Source organism: Acomys russatus, chromosome 25 (assembly GCF_903995435.1).
Source record: "Acomys russatus chromosome 25, mAcoRus1.1, whole genome shotgun sequence".
Taxonomy (NCBI): Eukaryota; Metazoa; Chordata; class Mammalia; order Rodentia; family Muridae; genus Acomys; species Acomys russatus.
Genome location: NC_067161.1, coordinates 39487537 through 39500300, shown reverse-complemented (window position 1 = coordinate 39500300; position 12764 = coordinate 39487537).

The window sequence follows — 12764 nt, the reverse complement described above, 5'->3', positions numbered from 1 at the left end:
CCTGACTCACATGGTGAAAGGAGAGAACTGACAACAAAAATAGTCTTCTGGCCTCCAGGGGTGTGCTGCAACACACACACACGCACACTGCAACACACGCACGCACACACGCGCAAACCCTAAATAAAAGATTAAGAAAAGCTCACAGAGTTTCCTGAAGCACTCAGACTTAGGGCAAGCTCTCGAGTCTGTATGTGGCTTTACACATCAAGTTGGCTTGGGGTGGTAGGCCTGCTAATAGGGCAAATTCAGAAACGAGCCTGTCTCTTAGGAGTCCCTCATGCCACTGTCAGCTTGGAGCTTTGATGAGACACAGGGTCAAAGCGCTCTTGAGGCCGTCTGCCTCAGGGATAAGTGGAGAAGTGAAACAGATTCTTCAGAACTAAATGCAGAAAACATTAAAAAAAAAAAAAAAAAAGTGACACCAAAGAAAGCAAGCGGCTTAGGGAGAGCCAGGTAAACTCCTGGCTAGGGAGTGAGAGCCGGACCTTGGCCAGTGGCTCGGGGACAACTGTGTCTGTGTCTGTGTCCCATGTTGCATTTCATCTTACATACAAGAATGATGGTGTTAAAGCCATTCTCTCGAAGGTTCTTCAGAATATTAAGTAGGTGCCACACGCTTATAATAGAGGTTTGTCACATAGCAACTATATGCGATTGAAGAAAAAGAAAAGAAATCGTAGTACAAACAGAAGGATGAATCAGAATCTAGCTGTGTGAGAACGGAGGGGTTCTCCCCAACTTCGTGTACTGCTGTACCCCCCCCCCGAAGCTTTACAGAAGGATGGGGACATATGGCTACCCCACAAGTACCCCCACAATAAATAAGAAAGTGGACAGTCAGAATCAACCCAGTCCATCAAAGTCACACTACAGGGGAGAGCCCCAGGGTGACCATCTGTGATTTTCTAGAAGGCACAGGTATGTTCTTGTTCTGTGTCTCCATCCTTGGGGACAGATGCTTGCAGCACCTGACCAAATGGAGACTGAAAAAGATATCAGGCAGATGTCTGGACCCGCTGCTTTCCTTTCGGGACTCTTCCTGAAGCCAGACTTTGCCTCCTAGGAGGCTAAGGAGAAGTGTGAGGGACAACATGCTTGGGGTGGGGGTGGGGGAGGAGGGAGGGGTAGGGGTGCGGGTGGGGAAGGAGGCAGGGGTGGAGGTGGGGGTGGGGGAGAGCATTGGGATAGGTGAGCTCACTGCTATTTTCACAGTTGCTGGACTTAATCTGTCTTCCCTCCCACATTTGTAGGCTGGGACTGAGAGCTATAGTATTATTCTTTTAAAGACAAAATGCAAAGATTATTTACTTTGTTATTTATTTATTTGGTGTGTGTGTGCGTGTGTGTGTGTGTGTGTGTGTGTGTGTGTGTGTGTGTGTAGCAGGGGTATAAATGTCATACAGAGGTCAGAGGACAGCTTTTAGAGTCTGTTCCCTCCTCCCACCATGTATGTTTATGGGCTCAGACGCAGGCTGTCAGGTTTGGCAGCAAGTACTTTTACCCACTGAGCCTTCTCACTGGCCCCACTGTTCTTGCAATTATAGGAAAATCTCTTTTGGGGGCACCCAGCCAGGTAAGTGGTGGACACAAATGAGATGAGCGCGTGGGAACGCACCCCCGGCACTTTGTAGCTTTCTAGGGAGAGGGGGGTTCCAACTGAAAACTGTGCCATTAGGATCGTTTCTCTTTGGTGGTGTGCTTGCGTCCATGCAGTCCAGCTGTGTCTGGATACCCAGCCTGCCCTCCCTGCTCCCTCCCTGGCCCCACCAGCTTGCTCACCGGCAGGCTGCCTGCGTCTAAGTCTTTTTCTAAGTTGCCTCTCTCTCTTTGGCCCTCCTCTCCATCTGTGTCCTGTCTTCTCTGGCCTTGCGTTCATTCATTGACACCTGTATCTCAAGTACTTTCACTCTTTTGGGTCCTTGGTCTGGGGTCCGCTGCTCCAGAACATCAGTGCGGTCTTCTTTGCAGTAAGCCCCAGGGCGCCTTAGTTCCACCTTTGTGTCACTAGGGGGAGCCACAGCCCAGTGTTCAGCCCAGTTCCCTAGTTTTTGGTGTGCTCCCTAGCCAGCTAGCATGCCCCTCCTCCCTCCCTCCCTCCTTTCCTCCCTCCCTCCCTCCCTCCTTCCCTCCCTCCCTCCCTCTCTTCCTCCTTCCTTCCCTTCCTTTTACCTTTCCTTTTTCCTCTCATCCCTCCTCCTCTCTCACCAAACTCAGCAAGTCCCTTCCTGCTTGTTGTATTTTTAGGACCTCAGTTTGTTTTCGTCTAAGTAACTGTACCCCACATTTTCTCCTAATTTTAGAAATTGTGATTGATGTACACGACAAAATTTACAACTTTAAGCGTACTTAAATTTTAATGTTTAAGTTTTGATGTTTAAGCATTCAGCTTAAAATTTAAGTGTACAGTTCAGTGCACTGAAGGTAAGTATTGGTTTTTCTCTAAAGCTCTTTCTCACTACTCAGTGGGAGCTTTGTGCCCACTAAACAATGACCTCTCCCCACCCTGCCATTCCTACTGTGCCTATGATGACTCTAGAGTGCCTTGTATAAGGGGACTCAGGCGATAGTTGTCACATTGTGGCTGAATTATTTCACTTAGCTCGCACTCCCAGAACTCAGTTACAAAGCGACCTATGACCTATGCCAACCAGTCCAAATAATGACCCCTTCACTGCCCTTTCTGTTTTACAGAAACCAGGAAAAGAAAGTAGTTTTATACAGCTCACGTCTTTCCCTACTTCTCTAAGAGTGAAAGTGAGACTGGGAGGAAGCTCAGAGGATGTTTGAAGTGGTTTCTCTACCAAGACTGGGCATTCTCAATAGAAACCAGACAACATTCCACCCCACAAGAGACCAGAGTATAATGTAAATTTACTATTAATAATTTTCTTAGAAGTAAAATTTCCTCAAAACTTTTTGAAAATTTGTCCAATTTCTCAGATGAATATGATAAAAGGGAGACCCAGACCAAGGAACTGTACCCCAAATCTCCCCAGCTCAGTGTGGAGGCGGCTCTCTCCCCACTCATCCACACCCACCAATTCACCGCTCTGATTCGGAGATGGTTTCTGGCCTCATAGTGTGAATCTCACACTAGGTCCCAGCTGCACAGATGGCTCGGAATCCTGGTATCTCTTGAGTCACTAATATGCATTTACTTTTGTTAGTGGCCCTAGTGGGTTATTAAAGCTTGTCTGCCTCCACCCTCGGTCCTAAACTGGGTCTTTTAGAAGGCTTGCCCAGATATATTGTGCATGGAGATATGGATTCTGTTATGTTTCAAACCCAAGAAAAACAGCTGAGGTCCCTGTTTAACATACTAAAAGGGACCTGGCCTCCAAGTTCTCCCAGCATCCCCCAGCCTCTACTTGTTACAGGGTATGGCTGGCACACCTCCTCTCTGCCCTGGCCTGGCCTGGGCTGGCCTGCCCTTCCTCCAAAGGCTAGACCTTATGTTTTGGTTACCTGCCCATTTTGTACCTTCGGCCTCCTGGCTGCTGCCCCTAGTTTCCCCTCTTTCTTTTTCCCCTCCCCCTCTCGCTACAGTGACCAGCTCAGACTGGTTATGTTTATTATAGATTCTCCCAGATGTCCCCACCTCTGATTTGTCTCCCTTTTTATCTACAATAAACTTTCTCCTCCACGATTCCTAGGAGCAGTCGCATCCTTTCCTTTCCTTTTATTTCTTCTCTTCCTCCTCCTTCTTCTTCCTCCTCTTCCTTCTTCCTCCTCCTCCTCCCTCCTCCTCCTTCCTCCCTCTCCCTCCTCCTCCCTCCTCCTCCCTCCTCCTCCTCCTTCTCTCATTCAGATTCTAAACTGCACTGCAGCTGCTCCTCCAGACCTGGCTCCATAGTCAGATAACCCACCGGGGAGAAGAAAAGGAAGCTCAGACCTTTGGGGAACATCTTCAATTGTCTGCCGGATCTAATTGTTCAGAAATTTCCTCTTCTCCATTGTGAATTCAACATGGGCTATTCAAAAGTGAGACTCTCTAATTATGCACCAAGTGGCTTGGGGAGACAATAACAAATTACTTGCTAATTTCAAGATGTGACTGTCTTGAAAGGAATAACTATTGATTCTTACATTGGGCATTTTCCCTCTGTGGCTCCTTGTTTCTTTAATTTCATCAGTGGTTTGATTCACTTACTTGATTTCAGAGAATGGTTCTAAATCAATAGCGGGCCTCATGCCCAAGACTTCCCTTGAAATACCAAGAGATACTAATACAATTCCAGAGTTATCTATTACTCTCCCTCAAAGGTGCTGCAAGGCGGTGCTCACACCTGCACGTCCACACTACAGAAATACACCCACAACGCAGATCCAGAGACACCACATTCTTTATAGAAAAGGGAAAACAAGGAGAGTATGTACGAAGATAGTTCTCCCATTAACCAAGATTTCTGACTTTGGGCTTCCCAACCCGAGTCAGAATAAGAACAGTGCTGGTATGGCTTCTGAGACAGGCGGGGCTCTTAGGAAATGAATCTGACCTTTAGAAAAATGTCATCCTCTGTCCTCACAGTGCCAAAGCTGTACTGGTCAACAGTGTGCGTCCGATTACTAAAACTAAGTAAATAGGTAAGTAAATAAGTAAATAAAATACCTTCGACTATGAGATCATAGCATTGCCTTCTAGAAAACACTTGGCTCTGTCTTCTACTTGTCAGGCAGTATTCCCTGCATGGTGCCTAAACTCTGCAGTGTTCAGAACAAATAAAAGCCTGAGCTTCAGGCCATTCATCACATTAAATAGAAACATATTTGCCTGAAGTCTCCAGCTCACAATAACATTTATAAACACATGTATAGCTGGGTGTGGTGGCATACAACTTTAATCCCAACAGTTGGGAATCAGAAGTAGGCAGATCTCTGTGGGTTTGAGGCCAGCCTGGTCTGCACAGAAAACTCCAAACCAGTCTGGGATACATAGTTAGGTTTTGTTGAGAGAGAGAGAGAGAGAGAGAGAGAGAGAGAGAGAGAGAGAGAGAGAGAGAGATACAAATGTGAAGTAAATTAGCAGATTAATTGCTCTTGTAAACCTATTTAATTCAATTCCTCCCCCTAAGGCTAGTCAGGATTTCTCTGTGTTAAGAGCCCTGGCTGTTTTGGAGCTCACTTTGTAGACCAGACTGACCTCAAAATCACAAATATCTGCCTCAATAGTGCTGGGATTAAAGGTGTATGAAACTGTTGTCTCCACCACCACCACCAGGTAGGCTTCAGTGCCAAAGGTTTGGGGACAAAGGCCAAGATGGTGTGGGCTAAGAGATGCTGGCCTTTCTCTTCTGACCAGGAGCCCACTCTCACAAAAGCCCGTGCAAAACACTAGACAAAGCCAGCTGCTAGCTCCAAATTCCAAAGTTACCACAGGACCTAAGACCTACTAGAGGGCCTTAAACTCACTAAATAAGGAGATAGCCCCAGTACCTCACCATGATGTGACCACTCCCTGGCCCCTCCTTTTTAAGAAGCCCTTCCTCTAGCCCAGTCTTAATTTGGTTTATTGTGCAGGTGGAGAAGACATTCAAATACCTCTTTCTAAGTCATCTGTTTATCTCTTCTTCCTTTTCTTTTCACATAGTTCTTAATCCTCAGACCATTCTCCGTTTACCATAAACTAATTATCTAGAAGCTTCTAGAGCACAGACTTGAGAAGTGAAAGCTATCAGGAGAGACGCCAGTGAGTGCCCCATGCCCCCCCCCCCCAACTGCCAACCCCATATGTAGAGATGCACAGGCAATCTCAAAGGCACACAGGTGCTTGTCTTTGGAGCACAAAACTATGGGTATTTCAAAAGATACCGATTTGTCCACATTTTATTTCCTCCTTCAAATTTTGCTAAAGCTACTCACACAGATCATACTATTTTGAAAATGCTAGTTAAACAAAGCACTAACCAACAAGCGAGGCAGCCCCCACACCACACGGTGTTCATAGACCTAAAGCCTGAAAGAGCCCCCCCGGCATTTCCCTACATGTTAAATGCGTACTTGTTGGTTGAATGAATGAATGGTTTTAAAATCTTCAGAAGCAGCTGGGGATGGTGGCTCATGCCTGTCATCTCAGCTCTAGGGAGGTGGGGGCAGGAGGAGCAGGAGTTCATGGTCAGCCTGAGACCTTGTCTCGAAAAACCTTTTCATATAGTCTTCTAAATTAAAACGAATACCCTTATTTTTACCTAGGAATATTAATGAATCGGCTCCTCTCAGTGACACAGCTCTTTACCCAGTTGGGTTTTCTTTCTAGTCCTGCTATATTACAGATAAGGTTAAGATCTATCATTTTCCACTTTCTTTTCCCAAGCATCAGGAAGAAGCACCGCCCAGGCCAAGTCCTTCCACACTAGCCTAGTTAAACTGCGCATTCACAGACATAATGACCGCTGGCACAGGTTCCTTTAACTGATGAGCTAATTTGTTTGCAGGTGTCACTTTAAAATCTAACATTCGTCCAGGCCGCGGTGGTGCACACCTTTAACCCAGCACCTGGGGGGCAGAGGCAGGCAGATCTCTCGAGTTTAACCTCACTTGTAATTATAGTAGAACAGTGAGATGGATGCCACTCGGCAAAACCAAGAAATTCCATCGCCTTCAGAAAGTCCATCACAATCGTGTGACCACTGGGCTTAAGCGAACTACCTTCTTGTTTGATGGAAGCCTTAGGGCAAAATGATTGGGGCTGACCTCAATTTAAAACTCGGGAAAAGTCCCTTCCAAAGAGGGTGTAGCAGTGGCACCTGTCTCGGGAGTTTTGTCCTTCTAGATTCCTGGGCAGGGCTGGATCTCAGCAGGAACATCTCATTGTTTATCCTCTTGTGGGCTTGGGGGGTGGGGGGGCAATTATGCAATATTGTCTAGGGAGCAAGGGTCTCTGTCTAGGGAGCAAGGGTCTCAGATGGGCCGGAGTCCCCAGGAAACCCAGGGCTATTGAAAGGGGAAATTTGTTTCCCTCAGTATGCGACAGCAGCAGCAGCAACAGGAGATGGCAGAGCCCAGATCTAACCACACAAGCGCAGCACTTGTTCCAGCAAGGGGAAGGTTGACCCACCGGCCTCTGGGCACTGCTCAGAGGGGCAGGTATGCGGGCAGCTTGGGCATGTAGGTGACATCGCATTCAGGAGATAACATGGTATATCCTCTAGTGTCTGTTCAGTGTGCATACTTTCTGCTCTATTTGTGGTTTCGAGTGTTAAGATTTTTTGTTTGTTTGGTTGGTTGGTTGGCTTTTGTTTTTTCAAGACAGTGTTTCTCTGTGTTGCCCTGGCTGCCCTGAAACTTGCTCTTTTCTTACACTGAGCTAGAGAAATGCTGTTGCCTTCTAAAATGCTATGTCCTGAAGCCCTGGGGGCAAATGGTGTAGCCTCTGCTTTTACGGTGTAGCTCCCCTTTAAATTATATAAAGTCAACACAGTCAAGAATGTTACTGGCCATTGCAGTCCTGCTGCATATAGTCAAATAAATGGCTGTAGCCGAGGCTGTCCTCAAACTTAGAGATCCGCCTGCCTCTGCCTCCCAAGTGCTGTGATTACAGGCATGCACCACCGCTGCCTGGCTGAGTGTTAGATTTTAAAGTTACACTGATGCCAGTGCATTATTCCTTGTGGCCATGGCAGTTTCAGCCTAGTCACAAGCTCTGATTATATGAAAGAGCAAGTAATTGTGCCTCAACTGACTGACAAATAAAACCATACTAGTGGAAAAGTAACCCCAAAAGAGCACTTGGGAAACCAAGAGGTCACTTATTTTATTACACGCAGGACTGCAAAGGCCGGTAAGGCTCTTGATTGTGTCAACTTTATATAATTTAAATGGGGAGCTACACCGTAAAAGCTGAGGTTACACTGTTTGCCCCAGGGCCTAGGGAAACAGCGTTTTAGAAGGCAGCAGCATTTCTCCAGCTCAGTGTAAGTAAAGTCCCATGGGTATGGGAAAGCAGTCCCTATTCCAAGGGCCGACGAGCAGGTCATTTCAGAAGCATGCTGTGCCCCAGTGTGTGCGTCCTAGAGGGACTTCAGGAGGGGCCTTTCCAGCAGCCTCGGTGTACTTTAGTGCAATGCCTTCGCTTGGCCTCATTAGCTTGCAGGTCATTCCTCCTTAAGTCTGAATTATTCTTTAAAAGCGTGTTTATTGTTCATTCTAAAGAGTCCAATGGTGATACGCCTATTGCAAAGCAAGCAAGGAAGTCAAGGAAGCAGCATTTTTCAAAGATGTCATTGCTGATTCACCAAGAGAATGTGTGAGTGTAGCCATGCCACAACAGTTCTTTGCTCATGTCTCCTGCTTGAGGACACGCCCGTCCATGTGGATGGAAGGTCTTCGTTCATATGTATGCAACAATAGGGAAAACACTCATATAAAAGACAGGAAGATTTAAAGAGATCATCTTCAGATGATTTTTTTTCAGACGATTTTAAAATGCAGGGTCACACGAATATAATGTTTCCAAAGATTTTACCCAGGCATGTAAGGAAAAAAAAAAAAACAGAACTAACCAAATATAAATGACCATGGAGATGAAGAACCAATGTGGCCAATTAGCAGACCATGCCGAGGGTGTAACTAAGCTGAGTGGTGGCCATGTCCTATTTATGCTCTTGATATTAACATTTTTATCTCGGTTACCTTTTTGGGTACTCTGGGTTGGACGTGAGGGGCTGCAAAGAAGGCATTGCAAAGATGTGGAAGAGAGACAGTGCCCCTCTCTTCACAGGGCAAGCAAAGCGGAAGGGAGAGTAGACAGGAGTTGGGACTATTTGCGTCTGGAGCTAGCTGACATAACAAAAGAATCTAGTTCTGAGTCTAGGACACACAAAATCAACAAACCCTTCCCTGAATAAGAGGGCAGAAGGAGGTGAGGTACTCCTTGGTGAGGTGGAAGACACTGGACGCTAAGGAAGAGACTTTGTGCCCTGCCAAAGGTAATGAGGTGAGCCACTTTACCTGGCGACTCAGATGCTAACTCTGATAAGACGGGTGAGTGTGTGTGTTTCAAACACAGAAGTTGTCAACACAGAGCCCATGGTTAGCTTCATGCATGATCCTGAGAGTGAAGAGCCAGGACCGGATTTAGAGTCAAGCAGAAGGGAGCTCTGGCTTCTATCCCCAGATCCACAAATCAGTAAATAGTTAGAAGGCTGCACAAAGCAGAGGTGAGCAGATGGAAAGGAGTTTATAGCCCTGTGGCCACGCAGTGTGGAGGCAGTCTCAGGGTGAGAAGTGAATTAATTGATCACTGAACTACATACAACACTCACACACATACACACACTCACACATGCTAACACATGTACACACTCACACACACACACACACATGCTAACACATGTACACACTCACGTACATACTTATACATGCTCACACACATACACACACTCACACATGCTAACACATGTACACACTCACGTACATACTTATACATGCTCACACACACACACACACAGATACTCATGCACACACATACACTGTCAGTAAGATGGTGTTTGAGGAAGAATGCATAAGCTTTCAGAGTGCGTTCTCACCTTTTTTTCAGACAAGGCATTTTCTTCAACATATTCATGGCTTTAATCAAATGTTGCTTTAGTCAGTTTCTGAGCTTTCTTTCAATGCCATTGATGTCAAACATAATGCATACATTTAAGTTATGGTAGTTTACTTTTGGTATGTTGTTAGGAAGCAGGACTCTCACCCCGCCTTCCTCACCCATCCCCCTCAGGCAGCTGCACTTGCCTCTCTTCCCTTCTGTGCGTGCTACTAAGAGTGTGCCTTTTCCTTATGCCTTCGGATCTGAGACTTCCGTATTCCACAAACTCCCAAGAAACAGAACTTGATGGCCATCTTTCCAGGATTTAATATATGCTTTCGGCTTTTTACTTTAAATGTGGCTGTAAAAGCTGGGTGCGGTGGTGGGCACCTGTGATCTCAGCGCTTGACTGGTTGAATTTCAGGCCAAACCTGGACTACCTAGTGAGATCCTGTGCCCTAAAATTAAAAACAGAGCAAACAGACAAAATGTCAAAGTGTGATTTTTATGAAGAAAAGTTGGAATCAACACATCTGTCCCTTTGAAAATCTGCTAGTGATTTGATGGTGGTCAACTTGACATCTAGATCAGACAGAGAAGCCTGTGTGTGGCCGTGTTGGGAAGGGAGCTTCTAGCTTAGGTGAGCTGAGCTGGGCGGACTCCCTGGCTGACATAGCACTGTCCACTGATCTGTGGCTTTGGACGAATGAAATGGACTAAGCTGAGCAGTGCCCCTCCCCCACCCACCATCACTCCCCCACACTGAGAATACGATACCTGCTGCCTCATGCTCCTATGCATGCCTTCCTCACCATGATAAACTACCTGCAAACGGTGAGCCTAAATAAACCCTTCCTCCCAGAATTGTGTCAGACGCATTAGACAATAGTTTCAAACCATTAAAAGACCAACCCCTGGACACTTAACCCTGAAAAGCAGCGAATGTTTTATGCCTTGTATGTACTATGTTTTTCAAAACGCGTTCTGCCTTCACAGAAAATGGAACCACAAAACCTGTCCAAGGTCACTGAATTTCAGCTCTTAGGATTCCAGAACCAGTTTGACTCTTGTAATCCTTTGTACTTTTCAAGGTGCAAGGTGAGTGCACCAGAGAGGCTCTTCCAGGCAGAGGGAAATATGGAGAGCCAGCAGGGTTTATTATGTGCCTGTTAGAGAGATTTTAACCAGAAGAGACTTTTTGCAATCCACCTAATAAATATCCTAGAAGACTAATGCCTTTGTACCAAAGGAATAGATGTTTCCATAGCTTTATAAACAAAAGAGCTCATATCTGCTGTTCACATGCATGAATCACATGAATTGTTAACCCCCCCAAAAAAAAATCCAAGCTGTTCATCTGCAAGAGATCGAAAGGCTTGAGCCAATGTATTTTACTTTATTTTATTTTACAGGGTTACTTAAGCCATTCATCATGCAAGCATGTTCTGTACTCTGAGTATCCACTTCCCCCCTCCCCTCTTCCCCTGTCACTGCCCTGCCACTCCTATTAGTCCCCTTTGCTCCCCAAAGGTTTCATTTCTAACTTCCTGTCATTTGCAGATACATCATTATATGTACCTATATAGATTAGGACCAATAAGTGAGAGAAAAGGCGAAGGAGATCTGATACTGACTTAATGTGTGACAATAGTGGTCTCCATTGCATCGGTCTTCCTACAAACAGCATCACTTCCTTGGCCTTTGCAGCTAAAAACATTGTATGTGCATGGGTGGCATCTTCTTTATCCTTGAATGCAGGGTTTTACAGGGAACCTGCTGTTAGTGAGCAAAACTAACACCTCCTGGAGTATAACTGCTCCCTGCCTTGCTCGCCTTTCAGTTTCTGAGAGCAAAGGGTGCTTTAGTGGGAATCTGTAGATAAGTGCCCCTTGTCTGTGTCAATGCTGATATGAAGGGTGTTGGATGGTAGAGGCAGGTGATTCCTGCAGCTGGCCTTTACCCCAGGACTCCCACTTGACCTGATCTCCTGTGCCCAGCTGGCCAGCTCTATGTCTGCCCATGGCCTCCTCCCACAGTGCACCCACCCACCTCTTGCCTGATGTGGAAGCTACCTCCTTCTCTGGTGGTACTGAAGGCCACCCCACCCTCTCCTTCCTTCTGCTTGGCTCTGTTGGCTCAGAGGTGCTCATCAACACTTCTTATGAGACTTCCCTTACTTTGCCTGGCTCAGGGACTTCCTGGGGGGTGGTAGACATGATTTCCTTCTTGGGAAGGCTGTGTTGGCCTTTGGAGTGGTCTACTGGCTCCTCCCACTGGGGGGGGGGTTTAGTCCAGAGGCCCATGTCTTGGACTTCTCTGTACTTTCTAACAGCCTTGCCCCCTGGAACTTTCTAGGCTTTGCACCTGGTCTCCAGGGGCTATGTCAGTAGGTGCAGTAAGCTCCTTCTTCATTGTGAGTGTAGTCAGTGACAGGCAATGGCAGGGTCCCTCCTGGGCTCACTCTCCTGTCTCTGTATATCTGCTGCCCAGGGTGAGTAAGGACCCTTCCTCATGCCTTCTGGTATGACTAGGCAGCAGGAAGCTTCCTACTCAATTCCCCGCCTCCAGTCTCTCACTTCCGTTCTTTGAAAAGAAAGTCTGTTCCCATTCCTTGTTGCCTAACAGGGAAGGCACAGAGTAGGTGCTAAATAAATCATCTTAATGAGGCAGCCAACACTCAGAGAGCTTCAGCAAGCCGGGCATCGTGTGCTATAAGTGTTTCACCCATAACTTGTGTATAAGCCTCACCATCACCCATGAGAGACTCTCAGCTCTTGAGGAAACTGAGGCACGGAGAACCTGAAAAATGACTGTGTGAAGGCCACACAGCAGAACTAGGATGTGAACCCAGGCTGTCCAAGGCAAAAGCTCCTCCTGTTGGGGGGGCCAGGTGTTTTTTGAACCCTTAAGACTGTGTACTCAGGGCACCATCAGCAAGGCTGTGACTCAGGCTTTCTTTCCAAGAGCAAGCACAGAGCGTCTCAGAACAAACCTCTAGGCCTCCGAGGTATACCAGATGGCTCTAGAAAGAGCAAAGCCAAACCAACATAGAGAGGCCACCTCAAGTGCTTCAGCCTTCTTCTCATCTTAGCACATTAAGGCCCCAGCCAGGGCCAGCTCGGACCACCATGCGGAAAATCCCACCAGGGCCTGTTGCTGCACACTGCTGGGTCTTCTTGCCTTTCCCAAATGCCTCTCATGAGCTTAGCCTACCAAAGAAGCAGGGGGACCATCA